Source organism: Cyrtonyx montezumae, unplaced genomic scaffold (genome assembly GCF_038088225.1).
Source record: "Cyrtonyx montezumae isolate F1298 unplaced genomic scaffold, pur_monq_1.0 scaffold_8, whole genome shotgun sequence".
Lineage (NCBI taxonomy): Eukaryota > Metazoa > Chordata > Aves > Galliformes > Odontophoridae > Cyrtonyx > Cyrtonyx montezumae.
In genome coordinates this window covers 86,710,052-86,731,913 of record NW_027072089.1, presented here as the reverse complement: position 1 = coordinate 86,731,913, position 21,862 = coordinate 86,710,052, and the positions used below count along the sequence as shown (strand labels likewise).

At 39.8% G+C, this 21,862-nt stretch overlaps 1 long non-coding RNA gene across 1 annotated transcript in view; it reads right to left on the bottom strand.

Annotated features, from left to right (window-relative positions):
* The window catches only part of LOC136058741 (uncharacterized), a 181,696-nt gene that overhangs the window by 36,845 nt on the left and 122,989 nt on the right, over nt 1-21,862 (bottom strand). Inside the window, exon 3 of the long non-coding RNA XR_010623161.1 lies at nt 13,252-13,361. This is a non-coding gene — a long non-coding RNA (uncharacterized LOC136058741). The remainder of the gene's footprint in view (nt 1-13,251; nt 13,362-21,862) is intronic.

The window sequence follows — 21,862 nt, the reverse complement described above, 5'->3', positions numbered from 1 at the left end:
TACCTTCTATTTCTATTCTTTCTGAGCATGGCAACTCATTCAGCGCTACTCTTCCAATTAGACTATTTTTCTGCTATGTGTCTGTTGTCTTCTATAATATTGGTTTTAATGAGTATTTTGGATTCTTCCACTCTACTAACCTGGTATTTAAGTGCAAACCTGGTATTTAAGCACAAAGGTTTTCCTTGTTCATAACTAACCACAACCAATTGACCTGTTGGGCTAGGTACAAACCTTTTATTAACTGTCCTGTTGAACAAATTAATATCCCTATGATCTCTACCAGTTTCTTTTTTTTTTTTCTTGCTGCCCATCCATTACTCATAACTGTATCTTTTACCTTCTCCACCTCCTACACAATCAGGACATGGTAGGAATATTGTATGAGCAGCTACAGATCTTTTCCTATGATTTCGTAGTATATTCAGCTGTTGCAATAGACTCAGTATCAAGGACTAGTACCCCACACAGTGATTTAGCTCTTGCATTAAGAAGTAGTCTTTCCCTGAATGGATCATTAAATGGAGTAGAAACACAGCCCAAACCCACTCCAATCTGTTATGGGAAGCATGTATAATGGCAGAGTGGAACTGGGAGGAGATCTGCATATCCTGATGGATTTCTTCAAAGAAAGAGGAAAAGCACAGAAAACACAGACATGCCACGTAAAAACGTAGGGGATAAGAGATGGAGGTGAGCCCAAGTTGATGGAGAGCAGATGACTGCCAACAAAAATTGTACAAACTACAGGTAGAATAGAAGTAGCCTATTAAATCATTTTAAAAGGAAGTTGACTTCTGGTTAAGAACCACCTTTTGCTCAGTGAACCAGCCTTCTCAGAACAGTGGCCATGATTGTACCTCCCGTTGTTCTCCAGATGTTTGGCATGCCTGGGCCTCCTGGTGTTTTGTGAAGGATGCACTTCCATAGGCTCCCTGATGTCCACTGCCAGATGTGGGATCAACACGATTTTCTCCCCATCGCATACTACAGGGTGTCAAGGCACATTCTGGAGGATGCACCTCCATGGGCTCCTCACCATTCATTCTTGGATGGGGGATCAGTGCTGCAGGTAATTTTCTCACTGTGGGACAGCACTGAGTGTCATGGTGTTCACTGGTGGACTGAGTAGTGACTGTGGAGCATTATCTTCACAGTGATCATATCCTGGCCTATTGCCACTCATTGGACAGTAGAAGTAACTTACCTCCTTGCCACCTTTTGAACAGTGGGCATGCCTAAACCCCACACAGTTCATTGGCTGACACATACCTCTGTGCCTTATCTTTTTCCCTTTTTGATATTTGCTTATGGGCTGAACACCATTAGACACATGAGTGTTGCCAATGGCTCCCATGACATAGTGCCTCTTGTCTTGCCCATTCCACCTAGTCTCCATGAGGGGTGTTGTTCCTTCATCTGCCAGGAAGCTTCTTTCTTTCACTCCACACTCAGCTGGGCAGCAGTCTGCCTTGCTGCTCTGGCTCCTCTCCCTTCTGGCTGCCAGGAGACTCTGCTGATTCAGATTCAACTTGCCATGAACCAGAACTCCCAGATCTCTTTCTCTGAGGTTGCTCTCCAGCTTTTTGGCATCCAGCCTTTATGTATATTCAGGGTTGTCCAGCTCCAGGTGCAATAACAGCTCCAAATTTAGTGTTGTCTAAAAAGTTATTCAGCACGAATTTGAGTCTTAACTCAAGAAAGTAAAAAAAAAAAAAAAAGTCACATTGTTACTTGCTGTGGATGATGAACAGATTATCAGCAGTCCTGAAATACTGTAACATATATTAAAATAATCATTTACATCATTTATTTCCAGTTAACACTGCCTGATATGCCACATATGCTGAGACATCTCCAACACCTTACATAATAAATCAACTGACCAGTTAGAATCTTGGAGACTCACTTTCTGCCATGCTGCATTCTATAGCCTATATGATGAATAAAATTTGCTCATACTCCATCACAATACCTGTGTAAATCTGTCAAATTGAGTTCCTTACAGCAATAAAAATCCTTCAGGGCATGCTGAAAGTGACTAAGAAAGAGCTGGTGCTTATTTCTTACATTTATCATTTGAAACAGTTTGTGTATTAACAGTTAGAATGTTTACCAGCAGAAAAAAGGCAGAGAAGAATTCAGCACGTGCACTTCGTAAAGAAGCCCAAACCAATAAATGATTGATAGATAGATAGATAGATAGATAGATAGATAGATAGATAGATAGATAGATAGATAGATAGATAGATAAAAATTTTAAAGACTCAACACCTTGTAAATTATTTCAAATGATGAGTTCAGTTGTCAGTCAATTGTTTGGATAATGGAAATCTGTGGTCTCCTGGCTTCCAAACACATTTCTTTGCAGTCTTCAGAGTAGTGGCTCATCTCTTACTTGCCTAAATTCACACTGATATCCTCTCTCTTTACTTCAAGAAAGATTTATTCTATTACCTTGGTTGTAGGAAATGACAAGAGTGATTAACATGACCATAGGCTTTGCATGTGACCTCTTCTTTTATGGTGTACTCTGTGTCACAGAGGTTCATTACATTTGTGTTTCCTAAACTTACTTCACTCATGGAATGAACTTTTAAGATGGATGAAGACTCAGCATAGCTGCTTTAAACAAAACTATCCTGTGATTTGTAAATAAGAAGTGATTAGAGAAACTTGCTGCAGAAATCAGTCACATTAATCAGCTGCTTACAGCAGATTGATGAACAGCCACCAGAGCTGTCCAAACAATTTTGTTAACCTTTAACAAAAATGTGAAAGAATAAGCTGCAAAGCAGTTCAGCTTTAAATTGATAGGACATGCTCCTTTTGGAGAAAACTGAAGTCCTAAGTTTATTATTTTATTCAGATTTTGCCAGATAAACCAGTCCATAAAAGAGCAATTTATAGCTATAGCATTCCATTCCACAAGTCATCACAGACACTGAGCAATAACAGCCCAAGGCAGGACACACAGCTTTTATTCAGCGTTAGGTTGCAGTCAGGACTCCTTGAGGGAGGCTGATGCTTAGCCAGTGCACAAGAAATGAATCACTAGAAAGCCTCTGAGGATTTACTTCAGCACTGCTTTCCCTCCTGTGTCACCACTGGTCTTTTCATAAACAAAACCACCCTAGAACTGGAGAGCAGTCAGTACAACACAGTCACCAGCAACTTGGTGCTTTCTGATTTTTGACTTTGAAGAAGTGTTTGATTCATGTTTTGATGTAGGCTGGTAAATTTCAGAAGGCAGTTTCCAGATTTTCTTCCACAGCCACCTGAAATAGAGAACTGACTTACAAGAAGGTGCGGTGCAAGAGGAAGACAGACAGCAACTCTGCAAGCAATCTTTATCAAGTAATTTTCTTCCATGAGCTGCAACACCGAAGTAAGTTGGTAACACCATGCTTATTTCACTTATAACATCCCTCATAAAGCTTTTCAAAAGGAAACCTTATCAGGATGACCTTTCAACTAAATTTTTCATATCAAACACAAATACATCCTCTCTGTAGCCAATGTCTGTTCTTTTAGATAGGATACTAGACACAACCACAAGCACTTCTCAAGCAGGATGGATGCACATTTATTAGATAGCAGGGAATTCAGACAAATTCAATGAAATGTACTTTATATAGACTCTTTATATAGTACTCTATTTTTCTTCATATGCATCTACTTCCTAAATTATCATCAAATCTTTTTTTACACAGAGCAGAATTCAATATGGAGTCAGCTCTTACTGAAGATTTCATAGAGTAACAAGCTGCAAGGTGTGTGATAAACTCCACTCTGTTACAATAGCATATCTCAGTTAAACTCACCAGGGACATTTGTTTAAGTGACAAAAGAATTTGATGACAATTCCTCTCACTGGGTACGCTGCGCTTATTCTGTACAGCCAATGAATAATAAATCAACACAAATTACACTGCTTTATCACTAACAACCATTTCCTGGTCAGCTATACCACAGACTACAGACTCTCCCACAGGAGAAAAATAATCCCCAGTGACATAAAATAGGAGTTATTTATAGCCCGCAGGGGAACAATTGGGCTCTAACATATAATTTGCAATACTCTTTATATTCACAGTGAATTTGGCCCTTAAAATCTTTGGCTGCATGAAGACATAAGCTGCTTTCATCATTAATGCATGAAACTGCAAAGTATTCAAATATCAATTAAAATAATTAGCTGCGAGGCAGCTCCCCATGCCCCACAAGAAGCACCTTACACTTGACAACTGGGTCACATCTATCTTGTTTCATTACCACCTCTACTTTTCCCAGGCTTTTAACTAAGAATGCAACTAACCAAGGGTACAAGCAGCTAAGGCTAAAGCATCTAAGGCCAAATCCCAAGCTCCGCATTGGGATTGTGGACCTCTTGAGCAAGGCAGGCTTCTGACTGCCTCAAGACAGTTTAAAGCCATTCCTGCTCTCAGAGGTGTGGGAGCAGAGCACCTCAGAGCCATCAGGTAGCCATGCAGATGGAGAGAAGATTACTCAAGGAGGCACCAAGGCTGCTCAGGCTCTGAGTGCTCTCAGTGTTCTGGAACCAAAGACCACAACATTCTGCTGATTGTGTAATTTTTTTGCATTTATCCATAACTTACTGTTAAGCAGTAAAGGAAAACATCACATTGATGTAAACCAAGGCTATCTCCCTATCTTCACAGGATTGACAAGAGCACACGATAACACACTGAGCCACCATAACTTTGCTCAAATCATCAGGCACATTCTTGCCCACAACAGTTCAGCCCTGACATGCAGAATCCTTAAGAAAGAAGTGGAATGGAGGGAGGGAGGGAAAATGGAGCCAGGAGGAGGGAGAACAAGCAACCCTGAGACACTTCTGAGCACATCTTCTCCAATCAATGAAGGCAGTATGGGCTGCTGCAAGGTCCCACGTTATCAGTGTGGAGATCTGAGTGCATAAAACAATGCAAGCTGTGGGCCTCTTGCTACAGCCTTCTCTCTTTGTGACTAAGGATCTGCCTTTATGGCTGGCTCGGCTTGCCCTGAAGGCTTCACGGAGCATTGTATAATAAAGATAATTGAAACACAGACTGTGTCAACAGACACTTCCTTTAAGAGAGGTAAACAGGAGGACAATACCTCACTCGTCAAAAACAATGAAATGTACCTATAGGGTATGCAAAGCCAGCCAAGATCCTCTTGGGCTTTCTCTTTCCTTTTGAAAAGAAAATATTTATTATTTTTTCCTCAAATTTAATACTTAAAGAAGAAAATGCTGGCAACATCCACAATGATGTCATATTAGTTGCTCATCTTAGGTCAAATACAGTGCAAGGGGAAGTAGGGGCTTGACAGGGGCCCACTCTACTCCTCCTACCCACACAACAGCTGCAAATGGAGAGGCCATGTTCAGACCCTCATCTTGCCCACCAGCCTTCCCACAAGAAGAGCTGCCTTATATATAAGTAAACATAGTCACACCAGGCTGTATCTCCTATACAACCAAGTCCTGCAGTTCCATAAAGGAGATGAATTTAGTGTTCTTCCTTGGCCTAAAAACAGTGGTGGAAACAACCCAGGACAGCAAACAAAACACTTGCGGGGAAGATATCTTCAGCCTTCCAGATCAAAAAAGCAACTAGAAGACAGCATGGTATGGCCTGGCAAATAAGTAGCTACTAGGATAACCAAAGCAAAAGAACACAAAGAATGAGAAGGTAAAAACAGAGATTCATTCAGAAAATGACTTCTTCCATTTCTCTAACTGTAAGATAGTATCATCCATACAATTTCATTCTCTAGCATCTTCAGTAAAGCATTTATTTCTTAATTTTACCATCCATGTCACACTCATTTACAGCTTTTTTTGGCAGATCAGTCCAATGTGGAAGGCACCGGGGAGCAGGGAGCAGCAGGGCTGTTTGAAGCTTGGCCAAGCACCTTTCCCTAGCAGAGAGCAGGATGTGACTCGCATCCACTGCAAGACAAGCCAGATCTTTACTTCTCCACTAAATAGTGTTAGTCACATTTTCTCTTAAGCTCTTTAGCTATTTTCCTTGTACCGGGAGTCATAGGTAATGTCTCAACAGCCATTACCATTACAGCAAGTACGGAGGTCAGGCATGGTTATGCCAAGCACAAGTTTGTGTCATTTAGCTCCTCCACGGCTCTGTTCCACGCCTCCACCACCATGAAGAAGTCTTAACATGACCAAAATGTACAGCAGGGATATCAAACTGCTGCTAACTGCAAATTTTAATTAGAGCATTTGCCTCTGGTGCAATGCAGTAATAAAGAGAAAATGGGTGCATCTGCTTCTTCTAAGGATCTCTACGCAGGCAGGTACAGGCAGACCTCAGCTTGCTGGCTCCCAGCTGGAAGCTGTGCATTGCTTTGTATGCAGTGCAGCACACAGTGCATGAGCAAATAGGCCCTACCGCTCAGCACACATAAGCTGGCCTAGATGACTGCAAACAGAAAGGAGAACTGTGCCCCTGCAGCAAAGGAGAAAAAAAAAAGCCAACAGATTTTTTTCTTTACATCCAACACTTGTTCACACTTGTCCTAAGAAAAACAAGTTTGCAGTATGGCTTTGGTCTTCTTATAGAGATATACTTTTTGACTTTTTTTGGTTTGCTGTTGATCATATTTAGGTCATTTACAAGTATTAAGCTATCATCCTCACACTGATGATAGCACGTATAACAGGAGAGTAATATTCAGAGAGGATAAATCACAGTGGGTAGTGGATTATAATAAAGAACTGGCAAAGCCTGGCTGACCCTTTTATCAGTGAGAGTCAGCTTTCGCTAACACCTCTAAATTAGAGTTTACCACATTTGTTTTTCTCCTACTGGCTATTTTAAAACAGAAACACAGTGCAATAGTGGAACATGAACAGGGATGTAAAAAGATGTAAAGCCAACAGAAGTGCCTATTCTTTTTATTAGGAGGCTCACCAAGTGGCTAACCACTCACCAGTCAAGTCACTAACGAAATATAATAAAATCTGAGGCATTTTTTCAGGACAGTGGCAGTTTTAGGGTTGAGCATTTTATACTTCTGTTCTCTCTCTTTTCTAATCCTAGCGAGATGGCTTTATCACAGAGGAAACCCAGAAAAGACTAGGGACAGCAGGGCTTCAGAGAGCACAGGAGAAGCAACTCCCCCCTAGCACCCAGAACAGCAAAAGGCACCCATCAGATTTTTCTCCTTCCTGCTGTTCCAATAGCTGGGCAGCAGCCAGGTGATTTCCTGTCCTAGCCCAAAGGCAAGTAGCCTTCCTGTCCTGCCAGGAGGGCCGCTCTTCCCAGCAGGGAGCTACCAACAGGAAATACCAACTCCAGCCTCCAGTAGGACCCAGCCAGCCCTTCCTCATGGTCTGGAGAGCAGATGCTCTCAGGGCTGACAGCTGCCCTAGACCACAGCATGGCATTTGGGTAAGTCACACTACCCTCTTTTCATGTTTCATTTCAAGAGCCCACTTGTCCACTGAGGAGCTGCCTTGCTCACTCTTTTACTTTCCTCTCTTCAGTACCAGATTTAGCAAATAGCAGACCATAACAAATGGCATCTACTCACACTTCAGTGCCTTCATTAATGGTAATGAGAAAAGATGCCGAGGACAAGTAGATACATGTTAAGGTGGGTCACATCAGTAAATTCATCAGATAATTAAAAGCACCAACAGAATACAGCATCCTTAGATTATAGCAAAGCAGAGAGAATATAAATTCAATATATCTTTGCCTTTTTTCCCTTCCAGCAAAATTGAAGGAGAACACGTAAAGCAACAACATCACAGCTTTACATGCTGTCAAACTGCTATTCAAAAACCAAGATAGAATATGAACATAACTCAGCTTCAAGTGGATCTGAAGAGTCTGAATGTTGAAGTCCATATGTCAGCTTCGTGATCACTAAAACACTGGATCTACCCTAGCGTCTGACTACTGGCCTACATTAGCAAGTCACCTGAAAGTTTACAGTGGGAAAACTATATGGACGTATTCTTGTAGCTACATGTATACAGTAATTATGGCACAGGTAAGCAACAACACACGCCTAAGGCATCAAACTTGGTGAGGCACGAGGCTTACGTGCATATCTACAGTTATGACTTCAGACTTCAAAGCATCTCTGCTGCTCAGACAAAATCAGTAGCCAATTTCTAGTAAAACACACACAAAGATCTTCTAACGTAAAACACATATAGGTGCTTATATAATGCGAGAATTAAAGTGTGGGTACCAGAACTGTGAAAGTGTAGGGAGGATCTGACATAAAATGTTTTCCTATTTAAAGTGAGCTGACTTCAAAGTAGCAGACAGAAGTTAATGTACCAATTAAACTCTGAATTTGCCAGTTTCACCCTGATGTCCAAAGTCAGGTGACTTAGCTGGCCCCACTTCAAGCATGCGCTGCCCTTGGAGAAGTGTAGACCATGCTAATATATCACTCATTCAAGAGCTTCCAGACTTTATAATCAATAAAGAAAACCTATCACAAGCACATGATTAGTGTCTGTAAGCATGGCAATTTATGACAAAAATCAATAAATATTTCCCATTTACATGACTCTTTCAAAATAGGACCACATTTTAGAAAAATACATTTTTTTGAAGATTGGTTCTGAACAGTATCCACTTCAAAGCAAATGTTTCTGTGAGGGCTGTTATAACACTTGAGTTCTGACATGATCTTCAAGGCGGTAGTGTGACCTAGGAGGCAGTCATAATGAGACACAGACAGTGAATAAAGCACTGATTTAATTATGTTGTTTGATATATTATGACCTCATCTGCTGGTGTTTATACTAATGTAGTGCTTGAAATGCTTTATCAACATATGGGAAGGCACGGTCTCCGGCCTGAAGAGCTTACAGTCCCAAAGAAAAAAAACAGATGAAGGGTGTTTTCTTCCTGTAGTTTATTGTACGGATTGAAGCTTTGCTAATTTCCCTCAGGCCTAAAATATGCATATAATGCAGTAGAGTGAGATGCTGGGGTAATGCTCTAAGCTTTCTGGACAAAATATCTGTAGCATGTTACATTCAACTGTAACAGAGGACTGTCAATAAAGCAAGCCTATGTTTTGATGTGTAACCAACAACAGGAAGATGCAAACAATGTGTGGGTCACAGGAAAGCTATAGCTGCTTATGGTATTTCCACCAAATGTCTCCAGTTCTGGAGATATCTCATGGCCCAGCGTGGGCTTTGACTCACTCTTGTGTTCTACTACATAATTCAGAAAACAGAGGTACAGAGTCAGTACAACCCACTAGTTCCTCTACCACAAAACAAAAGTGATGGGCATCTTCCTCCAGAAAAGTAACAGCTGAGGCTCCAAGTTGGTTAAATGTGCATGCATATCTATTTTTGCACTTCTGATTAAGATTTCCTGAAAAATATACAGTAAAGTAACTCTTTATGGTATTAACACTATAAAAAACTCTATGAGGAAGTGAATAGTTCTGTGTTCAGCGCACCATCTGCCAAGCACTCAGTAAATAAGGCCATACAATAGATGGTGAGAAACAAAACATCAACAACCTACCCACTCATTAAGCATTAGCCATGCTGTGTGCTGAATGATATACAGGCCTTGTAGGAAGAAAAAAAAACCAACAGTACACAATCCTCTAATTTAAAGGCAATCAAAATGAATATTTACTGAGAGGTTGAATGAGTAGCTTTAATTGTGCAATTTTCTTGCCTCCTATTTTTTGCCTTTGCAACCTCCAGGTTCAGCCCTGCTCTGTAATCAAAAGGCCTAACTGAAGGCATTATTTATCTTATTTTACCTCTGTACAGGAAACCCACAAAACACGTACGGTTGACACACGTTTACCCTCATTAGGTACACACACATGTACAAGACCATTGCTTTCACTGACGCCTATCATAGCAATCAGACACAAATGCTAAAGGAGAGATTCTTTTGCTCTGTTTTACTTCAGTTTGATTTAGTTTTGAAGTGAAAACAGGGCAACCTTCCTCTCAAAAGAGACTTTTCTGAGCTACACCGCATTTAAAGTTTCTGTTAAAAAAACGAGTCCTGCTAAGCAAGAATAAAAGATCCAAAGAATATAAATTTAGTACATTACTAATAGAGAAAATGTACACACATACGTGTATTTGGAAGCTCTTAAAACAGTACATGGAAATTAACTGATGAGAAAGCATTTGCACAGCAGAACTGAAAAACAGCTGAGAGAATAACAGCAACGTGTTTTCATTTTCTTTTCAAATTCTGGTACAAATTCAGCTAATATCACATTATATGATCTCATACCAGGATAGGAGCCAGAAGTTTTTACTTGAAATCTTTTCAGTTATCAGATCTGGAAAGCTTTTCAATCACTTACGTTTGAGAAGCATTTAAAAATAAAACAAATCCAAACAAAAAAGAAGAAAAAAAGAAAGAAAGAAAAAGAAAGGCTAGAGATAAAAGGCCAGAGGCTTGAAACATTTATCACTTCATCATACTCCTCCATTTGATGCTAGGTCAGCATCTTTACAGATACAATGGAATGCCTGCTGTACTTATATTCTTAGAGGTTTTAGAATAATAAAATCAATGAATGTACAGGGTTAGAAACAAGCACAGAGCAACAAGGCCAGGCAATTCATACAGGGTAAAGCTACTTAGCTAGCATGTTCAGGAATGGAAACATTCCCAGGCATACAGGGAGATTTCCACTATTTGCTTCCAGCAGTGAAAAGCTGCAGATAAGCAGCAACACTGCTTTAATGTCAGCCCGGCTGGGTGCATGAGGAACCAGGATGGGATCACAAACACCTGAGAACCAGCTCAAAGCTGAAAGTGGAAGGAAATGTCCTGGAAATCACACCACCCTGATTAGAAGCAAATATTTTCAACATATTTAAGCAGTTGCTAAAATAAAACTCGTCCCAGAGTACAAGACTTTTTCCTCATATCTAACCTAAATCTATCCTCTTTAAGCTTGAAAACATTTCATTTCCCCTTGCTCTATCACCCCAGACCCTGTTAATGAGTCTATCCCTTTCTTTCCTGCAGCTCCCCTTTAGATACTGAAAGGCTGCTGCTGGGTCACCTTGCAGCCTTCCCTTATCCAGGCTGAACAGCACCAGTTATTTCAACCTGTCCTCAAAGGAGAGGTGCTCCACCCCTTGGATCATCATCAGACTTGCTGAAGGTGCACTTGACCCCACTGTCAATGTCACTGATGAGGACAATAAAGAGTACTGGTCCCAGCACTGATCCTTAGGGGATACCCCTTGTCACGAGTCTCCATCCAGAAACTGAGCCATAAACCATCACTCTCTGGACTCAATCCTACAGCCAATTCTTCATCTGCTGAACATCCAGGGTCATTCTTCTTAGCTTTTTTTAAAACTGGTGTGATGTTACCTTTTTTCCAATCATCAGAGACTTCACCTGATTGCCACCACTTTTCAAATATAATTGAGAGTGGCCTGGAGGCTACATCAGCTGATTCCCTCTTGATTCTGGAATTCATCCAGTTGGGACCATAGACTTGTGGATGTTCAGGTTCCTCAGGTGGTCACAAACCTGACTTTCGCTTACACTGGGAGGGATGTTGCTTCCCCAGTCCCCCCCTACTAAACCAAACATTTGAGGGCTGTGTGACATTGCTTTACCATTATCTTTCAAATTTCCCCTTCCAAAAAATATATTTTTTTTTGTTACTATTGCCTGCATACTTCTCAGTCTTTTGTTTCTTCCTCCAATTCACAAAGGTTTTATTCCTGTCTCCCAATTTCAACTTCACTTATTCTCTTCCATCAACTGCAGGGAAGATGCTCAAACTTACTCCCAAATACATCCCACCAAAAAATATGTTCAGAGGGAAAAAAGTATTTGTTGTATATCTTTCAGCGGAAATACTCCCACTCTCTTCATCCTATTGCATCCTTTGCTTCAGGCAAAACTTCACACTTCCTCCCTAGCATCTTGGAGGCAATAGCAGCAGCATCAGAACCATTCTTCCTGTCCCATTTACTCTGGTTTGCAGTGCTGTAGACAGTGTGACAGCATCTCAGTTCTGGCCTTCTGAAGTCCTGCCCAGACTCATCTCTTTTGGGGGAGATTATCTGTCCTCATTCATGCAAGGGAAAGATTCACTTAGGAAGCCATCCCTAGCTGCTCTGGATGGCGCAGCTCCTCTTTTTAGCCCTGATTAACCAGACAAAGCAAACCTTTAGAACTTTTAAGTTAACATGAAGATTCTGCTGCTACTCTGCTTGTGTTAGAGTCCAATTTTACTAGTTCTTAACTATTTACTGTTGTGTCACAGCTTGCTTCAGGAGCTATGCAGGAAGTGATACCTGCTATCCAAAGTTCACACTCTTAGGCACTGCTCAACATCATTACCTTCAAAGAATTACAAACTCCTGATCCACCCTACATAGGCGAAATGAGAGCTCCTGCAAAAATGTTTAGTAGAGTTCCACCACCTTACATTTTTTAAACAGAAGTTGGATCTACTCCCTTTGAACAGACTGTTCTAAGAAGCATAGATCTCATTGATTAGGGATTTGATTTAGTAGTTCAGTGGGTAGGGATGGTGATAGGAGGACGGTTGGACTGGATGATCTTGTAGGTCCTTTCCAACCTAATGTACCTATGAACCTATGAACCTATTCACTGGTCAAAACCAAAAGGCTGAATGCATTAAATACTTGCAAGTTAGAAAGAAACAATAAAGAAAAGATTTAATTTCAATATTGATTACTTGCCATTCTCTAATAATGGGCCTATGCATCAGTGAGAAACAACAAAAGAGATCCAGAAGTGAACTTGCACCAATCCACTTAAAGGGTTTGGCTCCTGGTTAATCTCTTCCCTTATGTGGGCACGGAAGAAAGAAGGAAGGGACGCAAGAGAAACCTTAGTCTGGGCTGCAGTTGCAGGAAGCAACTCCTTCATCTCCACTCCGGCTTCATCATTTCAGAATTCTCCAACTTTGGGAGAAAAGTTACTAAACACAAAATCTCTGTATCAGAGAGACTTTTGGAAAGCTGAGGGAGGGGTAACTTGTAGCAACCTCACACCACTCTTCATGGAAACCCTCTTATCACTAAACAGGAACAGACATTTCTGAAGGCTGGTGTTTGTAATTAAGGGGTGTGTCTGCAGCATCTGTATTCTCTTCTATTCTCACATACATTCATCTGAATTATATCTTCCTGTTTTGACTAACGACCTTCTGAAGTAAGGACCAACTTAATTACAAATTATCCCACATTCATTCACCTACCTTTCCTGGAGCAGGAAGTGAGGGATTTCAGAGTCCTCCATATAAATCCTTCAATCCCATTCATACTTCTATTCCAGAAGTATAAATCCTCACTGCTCTGCGGCTCAAGCCTGAAATGAAGAAAGGGAGAACAGGATGGGAACACTTAATAATTTAGTATAATGCTCCGAAAAAACAAACAAACAAAAAAAAAAACTATCATAGTCAGTGCTTTAAAGCAATTAACTCGTACTATATTATTTCTTGCACATACTCAGGTCAAATACATGGTTAAATGTCTGTAACACAGCAAAAAACAAAACCACAATATGTTTATGAAACTGTGTAGTTCTATATTTTGTGTATTTTCAGTTGCAATAAAACCCAGTTAGGCACGACAAACTCTTCCAAAATTTGTCAAGATGCTTCCTTATGAAAAAAAGCAAAAAAAAAAAAAAAAACCAAACAGAAAAACCCTTTCTTGAGCAGAAACACGACTTGGAACATGCTCTTAAAACAGTCCTGAGAAAAAAAGCTTACCGATTTTTCATGATATGAAAGAAAGCCAATTTTGTCAAGAGAACACAAATCTACCCTCAGAAGTAGGTTTTATTGTTCCACATAGCCTCCACTATCTGTGGTTTTCAGTAGCTTTTATTTAATTTACTGAATGAGCTCAGCAATCACTCCATAATGTGTGCAGAACACTGAACACAGCATGCCTCTTGCTTACACCCTTTGCCACTATGCAGGGCACACAATAGCATGTGCCCATCTTAAAATTTCATCTGCAGTGGGGTGACAGCTTTCCATTTAGCAGCCAAAAGGTAGGGATAAGTCTTTAGCCTCCCTAAGTCATCAGTAATATAAGATCCATCACAAACATTAAGTACAGAAAACTCTGTATTTGCACTTTCCTAATGCAAGTAACGTCTCATGAAAATATGCTGTCATAGCATTTTATTCCTAAAGTTATATTTAATTTTTATATAGCATTACTATAAATATCCATCTTCTAAACCACACTGTGTGCATTTGCACATACATATGTGCATGTGTGTGCAGTATCTGCATCTTTGAACTTTGGGAGAAAGCCAACAAAATCAGGTGTTCCAGCCTGAAAACGACAAGTTTTAAAGTGCACATCTGTAACACTGGAAGCCATACAGAGTGAACTAAAGGCACTGGGCCCTGGCAGATCAGAGACATCCTGAGGCATAGCCCTGTGGACAGCATAACAGGCTCTTCCAGTGCTGAGGAAGTCAAATAAAAAGTCACTTCTGCAAAACATTTTGAGGAGAATAAAAAAGTCATTTTATCAGCATTACACTTTAGTTCTATAGAAGAATGTTAAGAGCTTTGATTTTTATTTTTTTTTAATTAGGTAGATAACCACATTGTGTTTGCATGTGGACAAAGTTTGAGACTTAGCGAGTTCAATCTTGCCCAATCAAAAGCTTTAGAGTGAAAAGAAATCACAAACCTTCATGTTAAAAACATAAAGGAGAAGAGGGTGTAACTAACACACAAAATCAGATTAATTAGATTAAGACCTCATAGCCACAACTGCCAACTGTGACAAGCTCATATGGAGAAGTTCTGCAGCACATACTAAAAAACACCCTCATAAGCATGGGTACCATATTGTGACCTCTGAGCTGTACCAGAAAGATCCCACACACACACACAGTACTGCAGGGGTTACGGCTGAGGTAGCAGGCTTGATAACTGGCAGTTTGTGGTTTATGCAAATAGTCTGGGAATTTGCAATCAGTTCTTATACAGTCATGATGTATATAAACTGTAACATTCTCCTGATGTGCTGTAAATGTGTCCAGAGTTACTACTGCACAGGGTTTGGACTGCTTTGTCTTTGGAGACCTTTTTACACCTGAAGCAGATATAGAGCGTGTGTGAACACAGATTTCTTCCTATTATACACTTATATGACTGCATGTGACTAAACATAAAATGTTGCATTCAATTACCTTGTTGAGGAATGTGCTACAGATTAAACTAGTAATGGAGAAGAAACCTGTGAGTTCTATAACCTAAAATTCCAACCTTCAAAGGATAAAACAGCATCTTTCTCAGCTTAAGCAACTAGGGAAAGTTACCCACAGAAACTTTCGAGAATACAAACTTTCCAAAACTTTTTGGAGAACCTTTTCAATCAGAGAGGCTTAGGAGAAAAACACATGAGTTTGGACACCCCTGACAGCAACAAAAAGATGAAAGCTAAATTTGATGAATCAGCATCATAAAAATGTTCCTCAGATCTTTGACCTTAATAACTGGAACTATTTCTGCGGACCAAAAGGAAGTTCTCTAGCTTCTCAAGCTCAAATAATAAGAGAGGCCATTAGAAAATTGACACATGAAGGAAGTATGGTCTGTAAATGTTCATGCACTTTGTGCTGGCTGCCAAAACTTTTAAAAGCCCAGATGTTACCAACATCTATGATAGCTTCTTCAAACATGCAAAGGCAGACAGGTACACACCTTAAAATCTGTCAGCAGCTGGTGTGAACAAGAAAAAACTAGAAGACTCAGCTAGTACTTGAAAAATCATATGAAATGCATGTTTCATTGTTTTAGAGTTGAAAATAAAATTGTATGGGCACCAGAATAGCAATGAGTTGTTTAGAAGGCAAAGCTTGAGGTTCATGCTCTAGCTTGGAGTCACTTAAACCAAAGGAAGTCTGGATTTTTTTTTTTGTTTGGCCCTAAATTCTGACAGCAGAATATATGCCACAGTGTTTGCTTTATTTTTGTGCAACTGAACCTGACAATACAGATCAACTATGTTACATTTCCTTACATACTTTCACAAGGCAGGGAGAATCAAGGAGATCATGAAAATGCATTAGATAATTGCAGTATATCTTCCATTCATTTAGCTTGTGTTGAAAGTCTGCCTAGTTTCAGGTATCTAATTCTGAACTATCTGATTTAAGGTTTAGCATAATCTCTGCAAATTGGAAAATTCTGTTATTTTTAACACATTCAAAACAATGCTATCTTTATTTAAGATACAAGATGGCCAGATAGCCTATTTCAGTTCATTTTTTGTGCAATCATGTGCTTATGTTTCTTGAAGCAGCTGACTGAATAATTCAACCAAGATACATGGCTGAGATACTGAAGAGTAAATCCCCTCCTCTGTATAAGCTCTTCTACCCAGGCAACCAGCAGTAAGTATATTTTAATACTTTTATCTTAAAAAGAAAAAAAAATAGAGAAGCACAATCCTTTTCTAAAAAAGCCTATCAGAAACACATTTGACAAATGTGTATGTCAATAATATACACATAAATAAAGCAGGATCTCTTTAACATTTGGGAGAATGTGAGGGAAGAGGAGAGAAACCAATGAATTAAAACACAACAAAATATATCAGACCACTTAAACCCACAATGCACTGCCAAAATGGACCTGGTTGTATGATCACACAGCTGGCCAGGCAGAGAGTGGTGAAATTCTCCTTTTTCCTTGTTTTTAATGCCAACTGCTTTGTACCCCAGCAGTCTTGAGGAAAATCTTATGTGCATGCTCACATACACATTACACAAACACAAAAGAGTAGTGAGTATACGGAGTACCACCTATACATCACCACTACTGTGAGGTAATTAATTAAAGATCAAGTGAGTGTGATGTTTCTAGGAAATATATTGATGTTCTTCCCTCCTCCAAATAGTGCTATGCCTGCCCCCACAAACAAAAGGTCTCCAAAAAGACAACTTTCACAACTATTTTTACCACTCAGAATCATATCACTGTATCAAGACAATACTGATGTGACCCAAGAGTTCAGGTATACTGCTTCCAAGGATATTATCAAAGAAGTGGCAAATTATGTTGCACTGAACCCAACTTTTTATTATTTTTTTTTGGGGGGGGAGGAAGAAAATTAAAAAAAAGCTCCAGGAACCAAGTGCTTCTCACTCTGCATTTCTGAAAGATGCTCAGATACAGTAACAGTGATAATGGCAGACCTTGGAACCTTCAAAGAAATAATTCACATTTGCTTCTATCTATCCAATATAGCTTTTTTTTTTTTTTTTTTCTTAATGGGCTTTTTGTGTTTTTGTTTGTCTCTGGGGGAGTAGTTTGTGGACAAGACTATGCAATTTGAGCCATGGGAACCTCAGGAGAGAAGATGGTCCGAATGTCACCTCACCATCAAGAAACACAACAGAGGTGAGGTAAACTATACAAATCCAGGTCAAAATAACCCACATGCACTGTGACAGTAACCTCAATGCCTCGATTTCTATTCTGTGATGCCTGTCACCCCTACTGGAACAGAGAAGGAGGAGGAATAGCAGCAGTTTCCCTCCATCACCTACCACCAAGAAAAAGTAGCACTAAGATTACCATATTGTGTTATCACTCATAGGAGCAAAGAGGAGATATCCTATTAATAATGCCCTTAGCTCAGAATTCACTAGGGGGGGGAAGGAGAAACTCTAAGGGCCCATGACAAGTGGGGCTGGACTGGCACTGCCCCGTGCATGATTTCTTAACAGGGCTGCAAGAAACTCCTTTTATGAGTCACAAATGAGGGACACTGTCTTGAGCTCTATGTAACATTCAGGTTAGAGACAGGGTTAGAGTTGAGAGAAATACATAGCATAGGGGCCCATGTAGAATGCGGCTCCCCTTGCCCCAGAAAAGGGCCATGCGCATTTCACGCTCATCTCCTGCATGCAGAAGACACAGAAGTCATAATTCATCTTATAGAAGATTCATATAGAATTCATCTTATTCATAATTTATCTCCACTACATCTGACTAAGCTGCAAGGGGTTTTTAGCATAGCACTACAAAATATTAACCAGCCACTACCCCCTTCCCGGCTAAATCCTCTATTTCTTTCAAATGGGAACAAAATACTCCAGTACCACTCAGAAATGCATTCCTGCACACATGCTGAAATCAAACCTCACCCAAAGCACACAGGCTACAGACACCAGAGGAGCTGAGACAGGTATCCAAGGGTCAAGTCTGCAATAAGTACAGTCCTGCAGATAACCCCCACAGAAAGAAAGATATGCATGCCTAGTATACTGGAAAAAATGATTTCTTAACAATATCTTAACAGGCCATTATTTTTAAGTTGGCCTAGGATACAGATATAAGTAAGCATCTAATTTGGGTTATCCTCTTGCTGGTCATAGCCCTGAATTGCAGATCTCACCTCATGTGACACATGAGAACAAACAAGCATGCTTCCTGAAAATTAGTTGGAAATGCAGTTCTAAACTGTTAAGCAAACCCTTAACACAAAATTTCATTTGCATTATAAAAAGAGACTGAAAAAAGTTAAATATATCCTCACATGGCAGTTTATCAAGTGCAGATCACAAAGTCCTTCAGAACAGAAGCCTGGGAGTAGAACTTGGAAGCTCACTCCTTTCAATTTTAAACTAGCATCTCTATGTCTGGTGAAGGCAAGGGCTGCACAGCTTCCACAGATTGCCAGTTAAACTTCCATCCATTTTGCTGTTTTTCTTGACTATTTTACTACTTTATAAGATTTTCTAAGTAAAATCTGTATAATTAACATTATCAATTTTCATTTAATAATTATTGTTATAATTATTAATTATTATTAATGAACAAAGCACGTGACAAAGGAAATATCAAATATAAAGCAGTATCACAGCACATCCAAGAATGTTCACTCTCATAAAGCCTTCAACTGATCACTGAAAGCAAAAGTGGCCTCAGGACTGACACTAATTCAATTCTGCTTTATTGTATGCAAGTTGAAGCTGAATCGTGACTCAAAGCACAGGCTAGTAGGACATCTTGCTTCAAAATGCCCAAAGAAGGAGCCTTATTTATAATACCTGAGAGTGGTTCTGAAAATAAAACCCACAATTTTAATATACCAGCCCACAACATGAGTGGCAGGAGTAGGTGGTAAGGCAGTAGAGGTTGAAAATTCCTGACAGTATTCCATTACATTTTGTTGCTGGCAACAGATGGCAGCAGAGCAAAAGTCTGACAAAATGGCGTCTGACACAGAAGAATGTATTAAGTGAAAGACACTGCACCTGGGTCAGGGTAATCTCAACCACAGATACAGATTGGGCAGAGAATGGCTTGAGAGTAGCCCTGAGGAGAAGGATTTGGGAGTATCAGTTGATGAAATATTCAACAGTAGCTAGCTTGCAGCCCAGAAGGTCAATGGTATCCTGAGTTGCATCAAGAAAAGCATAGCCAGCAGGTAAAGGGAGGTGATTCCACCCCTCTGCTCTGCTCTCATGAGACCCCACTTGGACTGCTGCATCCAGTTCCAGGGCCCTCAATACAAGAATGACAAAAAGATGTTGGAGCAGGTCAAGTGAAGAGCCATGAAGATTATCAGAGGGCTGGAGCACCTCCCCTATGGAGACAGGCTGAGAGAGTTGAAGCTCTTCAGCTTGGAGAGGAGGAGGCTCCAGAGAGACCTTACACTAGCCTTCCAGTACCTGAAGAGGATCTACAGAAAACCAAAGAAGGGGCTTTTTACAAGGGCATGTAGCAAAAGAACGAGGGGAAATGACTTAAAACTGGAAGAGGGTAGATTTAGACTAGATGTTAGAAAGAAATTCTTTACTGTGCTGTGGTGAGACACTGGAACATGTTGCCCAGAGAGGTTGAGGATGCTTCCACCCTGTTCAAGGCCAGACTGGATGGGACTTGGAGCAACCTGGTCTAGTGGAAGGTGTCCCTGCCTATGGCAGGAAGGTTGGAACTACATGGTCTTAAAGGTCCCTTCCAATCCAAACCATTCTACGATTCTATGATTCATTCTATGATTCTATGAAGGAAAACTGTGTCACTGAAATCCTCCATGTGAAAACATTGCACCCATTGACATTCATCGACACTTGCTGAACTTTGATGGAGACCAAACAGTGAATGTGAGCACAGTGAGATGGTGGGTCATGTGTCTCAGCAGTGGCAACCCAACTGTGAGTCACCTCTACTGGTGTAGACATTTACAAGTGCAACACGCAGGCTCTTGTTCATCAGTGGTGAAATTGCATTGTTAATGGTTAAAATGGTTGACATGTTAAAAAGAATGCTTTGTAGTAGAGAATGTGCTCTACCAAATAGCGTTTTTGTGCTCTTTGTTTCTTTTGTAGTTTCCATGGAAGTAAAGAGAAGACATTACTTTCAGAGCAATCTACAATACATAAATTTACTGTCTTCCATACTTAACACTCAAAGAAAAACAAAGAAAAAAAATTAATTATGAAAATGACATTTACAAATTTTGTTCTTGTAAAATAGTAATTGTGTGTACCAAGAAGAGCAATGACACCATGGCATTTTAACCTCCATGCTTGTAGATATGATTGGTGGTTTCAAGGAGACCAGTTTCAAAAAGGAAATGGCTTTCAGTGCTTCCCCTGCTTCCTTTTTAGCTACATACTTTCCTTATATGCATAATTAATTAGGGCAACAAATGAATCCATATACTTAAAGTAAGACAAAACTTCAAACTATATTTTTCCATGTAGTCCTCTAAAAAGAAAGAATTAGTAAGTATTCAGAATTAAGCAAAATCAATGAATTTAATTGTAATCATTTAAGGAAGAAGAAGAAACTTGGCTTATCTTCTGCTACCACTCATAAAAAGTATAAACTGTTATAACAACTCAGGAAAATATTACTGCCTTCAGAACAGCAAACCATTTTTGGATGTAAGTTTTCACTACAGCCAACCTATTACTACAGAGGGCAGAAACTAACAAAACACAAGTATTCCACATTTTGACATTTTCAAAGAAGTTGCCCTTTACTACTTAAACACCATATCTAATGTTTATTTGTTGCATATTTATGTATGTTTGATATTAAACTTAGTGAAATTGCAGAATATTCACACTTCAATCTCATGCACTTTAGACTTAAAAAGTAAGTTTGATTTTTTTCCACTGAAACTTATGACAAATTCACTACAATGCCTCTTGGATTACTTAATAAATTACATTCTCCTTCATCTATGTCTTCCTGAATTTCTTCAACTGCTGTAAGTTACATTGCTAGAGTAGAAGTTGCCAGAGAGAAAAGACGGTCTTTTTTTTTTTTTTTTTAACTGTAGAGAGCCTTGTAACTTACGAGTCTGGGCCAACTCCTTCATTATCCCAAAAATATTGGATATTTCTCAATTCTTGGCAGAGAAATAGTTAAAATAAAATACAAAATATTAAATACCAAGCATTTCTGTCTCAGAATACAAAACTACCCAGATGCAAAGGGCAGTTCACACTCCTCTGACCCACAGCAAAAGAAACCAAGACTTGCATTCAGATAATGCTTGGAAATTTTCTCTAGTATTATTTTAATAATATATTTCTATTTAGCTTCTTTCCCAGCTCTGATTGGTATTTTCTGACAAGAATCTCATTCATCCAAAAAAGAATCCCAATCAGCTGAAGAAAAATGTTTCATGAAAACAACAGAACCAATTAGCTGACAAGGAAACACAATCACCCAGTCAGATTTCCATCAGTTTCCCTGGCAGGGAGAGGGACCTAACCTTCTTCCCTTTAAAGCCGCAATAAACTCCGGGTTGTGCAGCAGGAACTCCCTAAAAACAGGCTGGAGCACAGTCCAGAAAGAACACAAG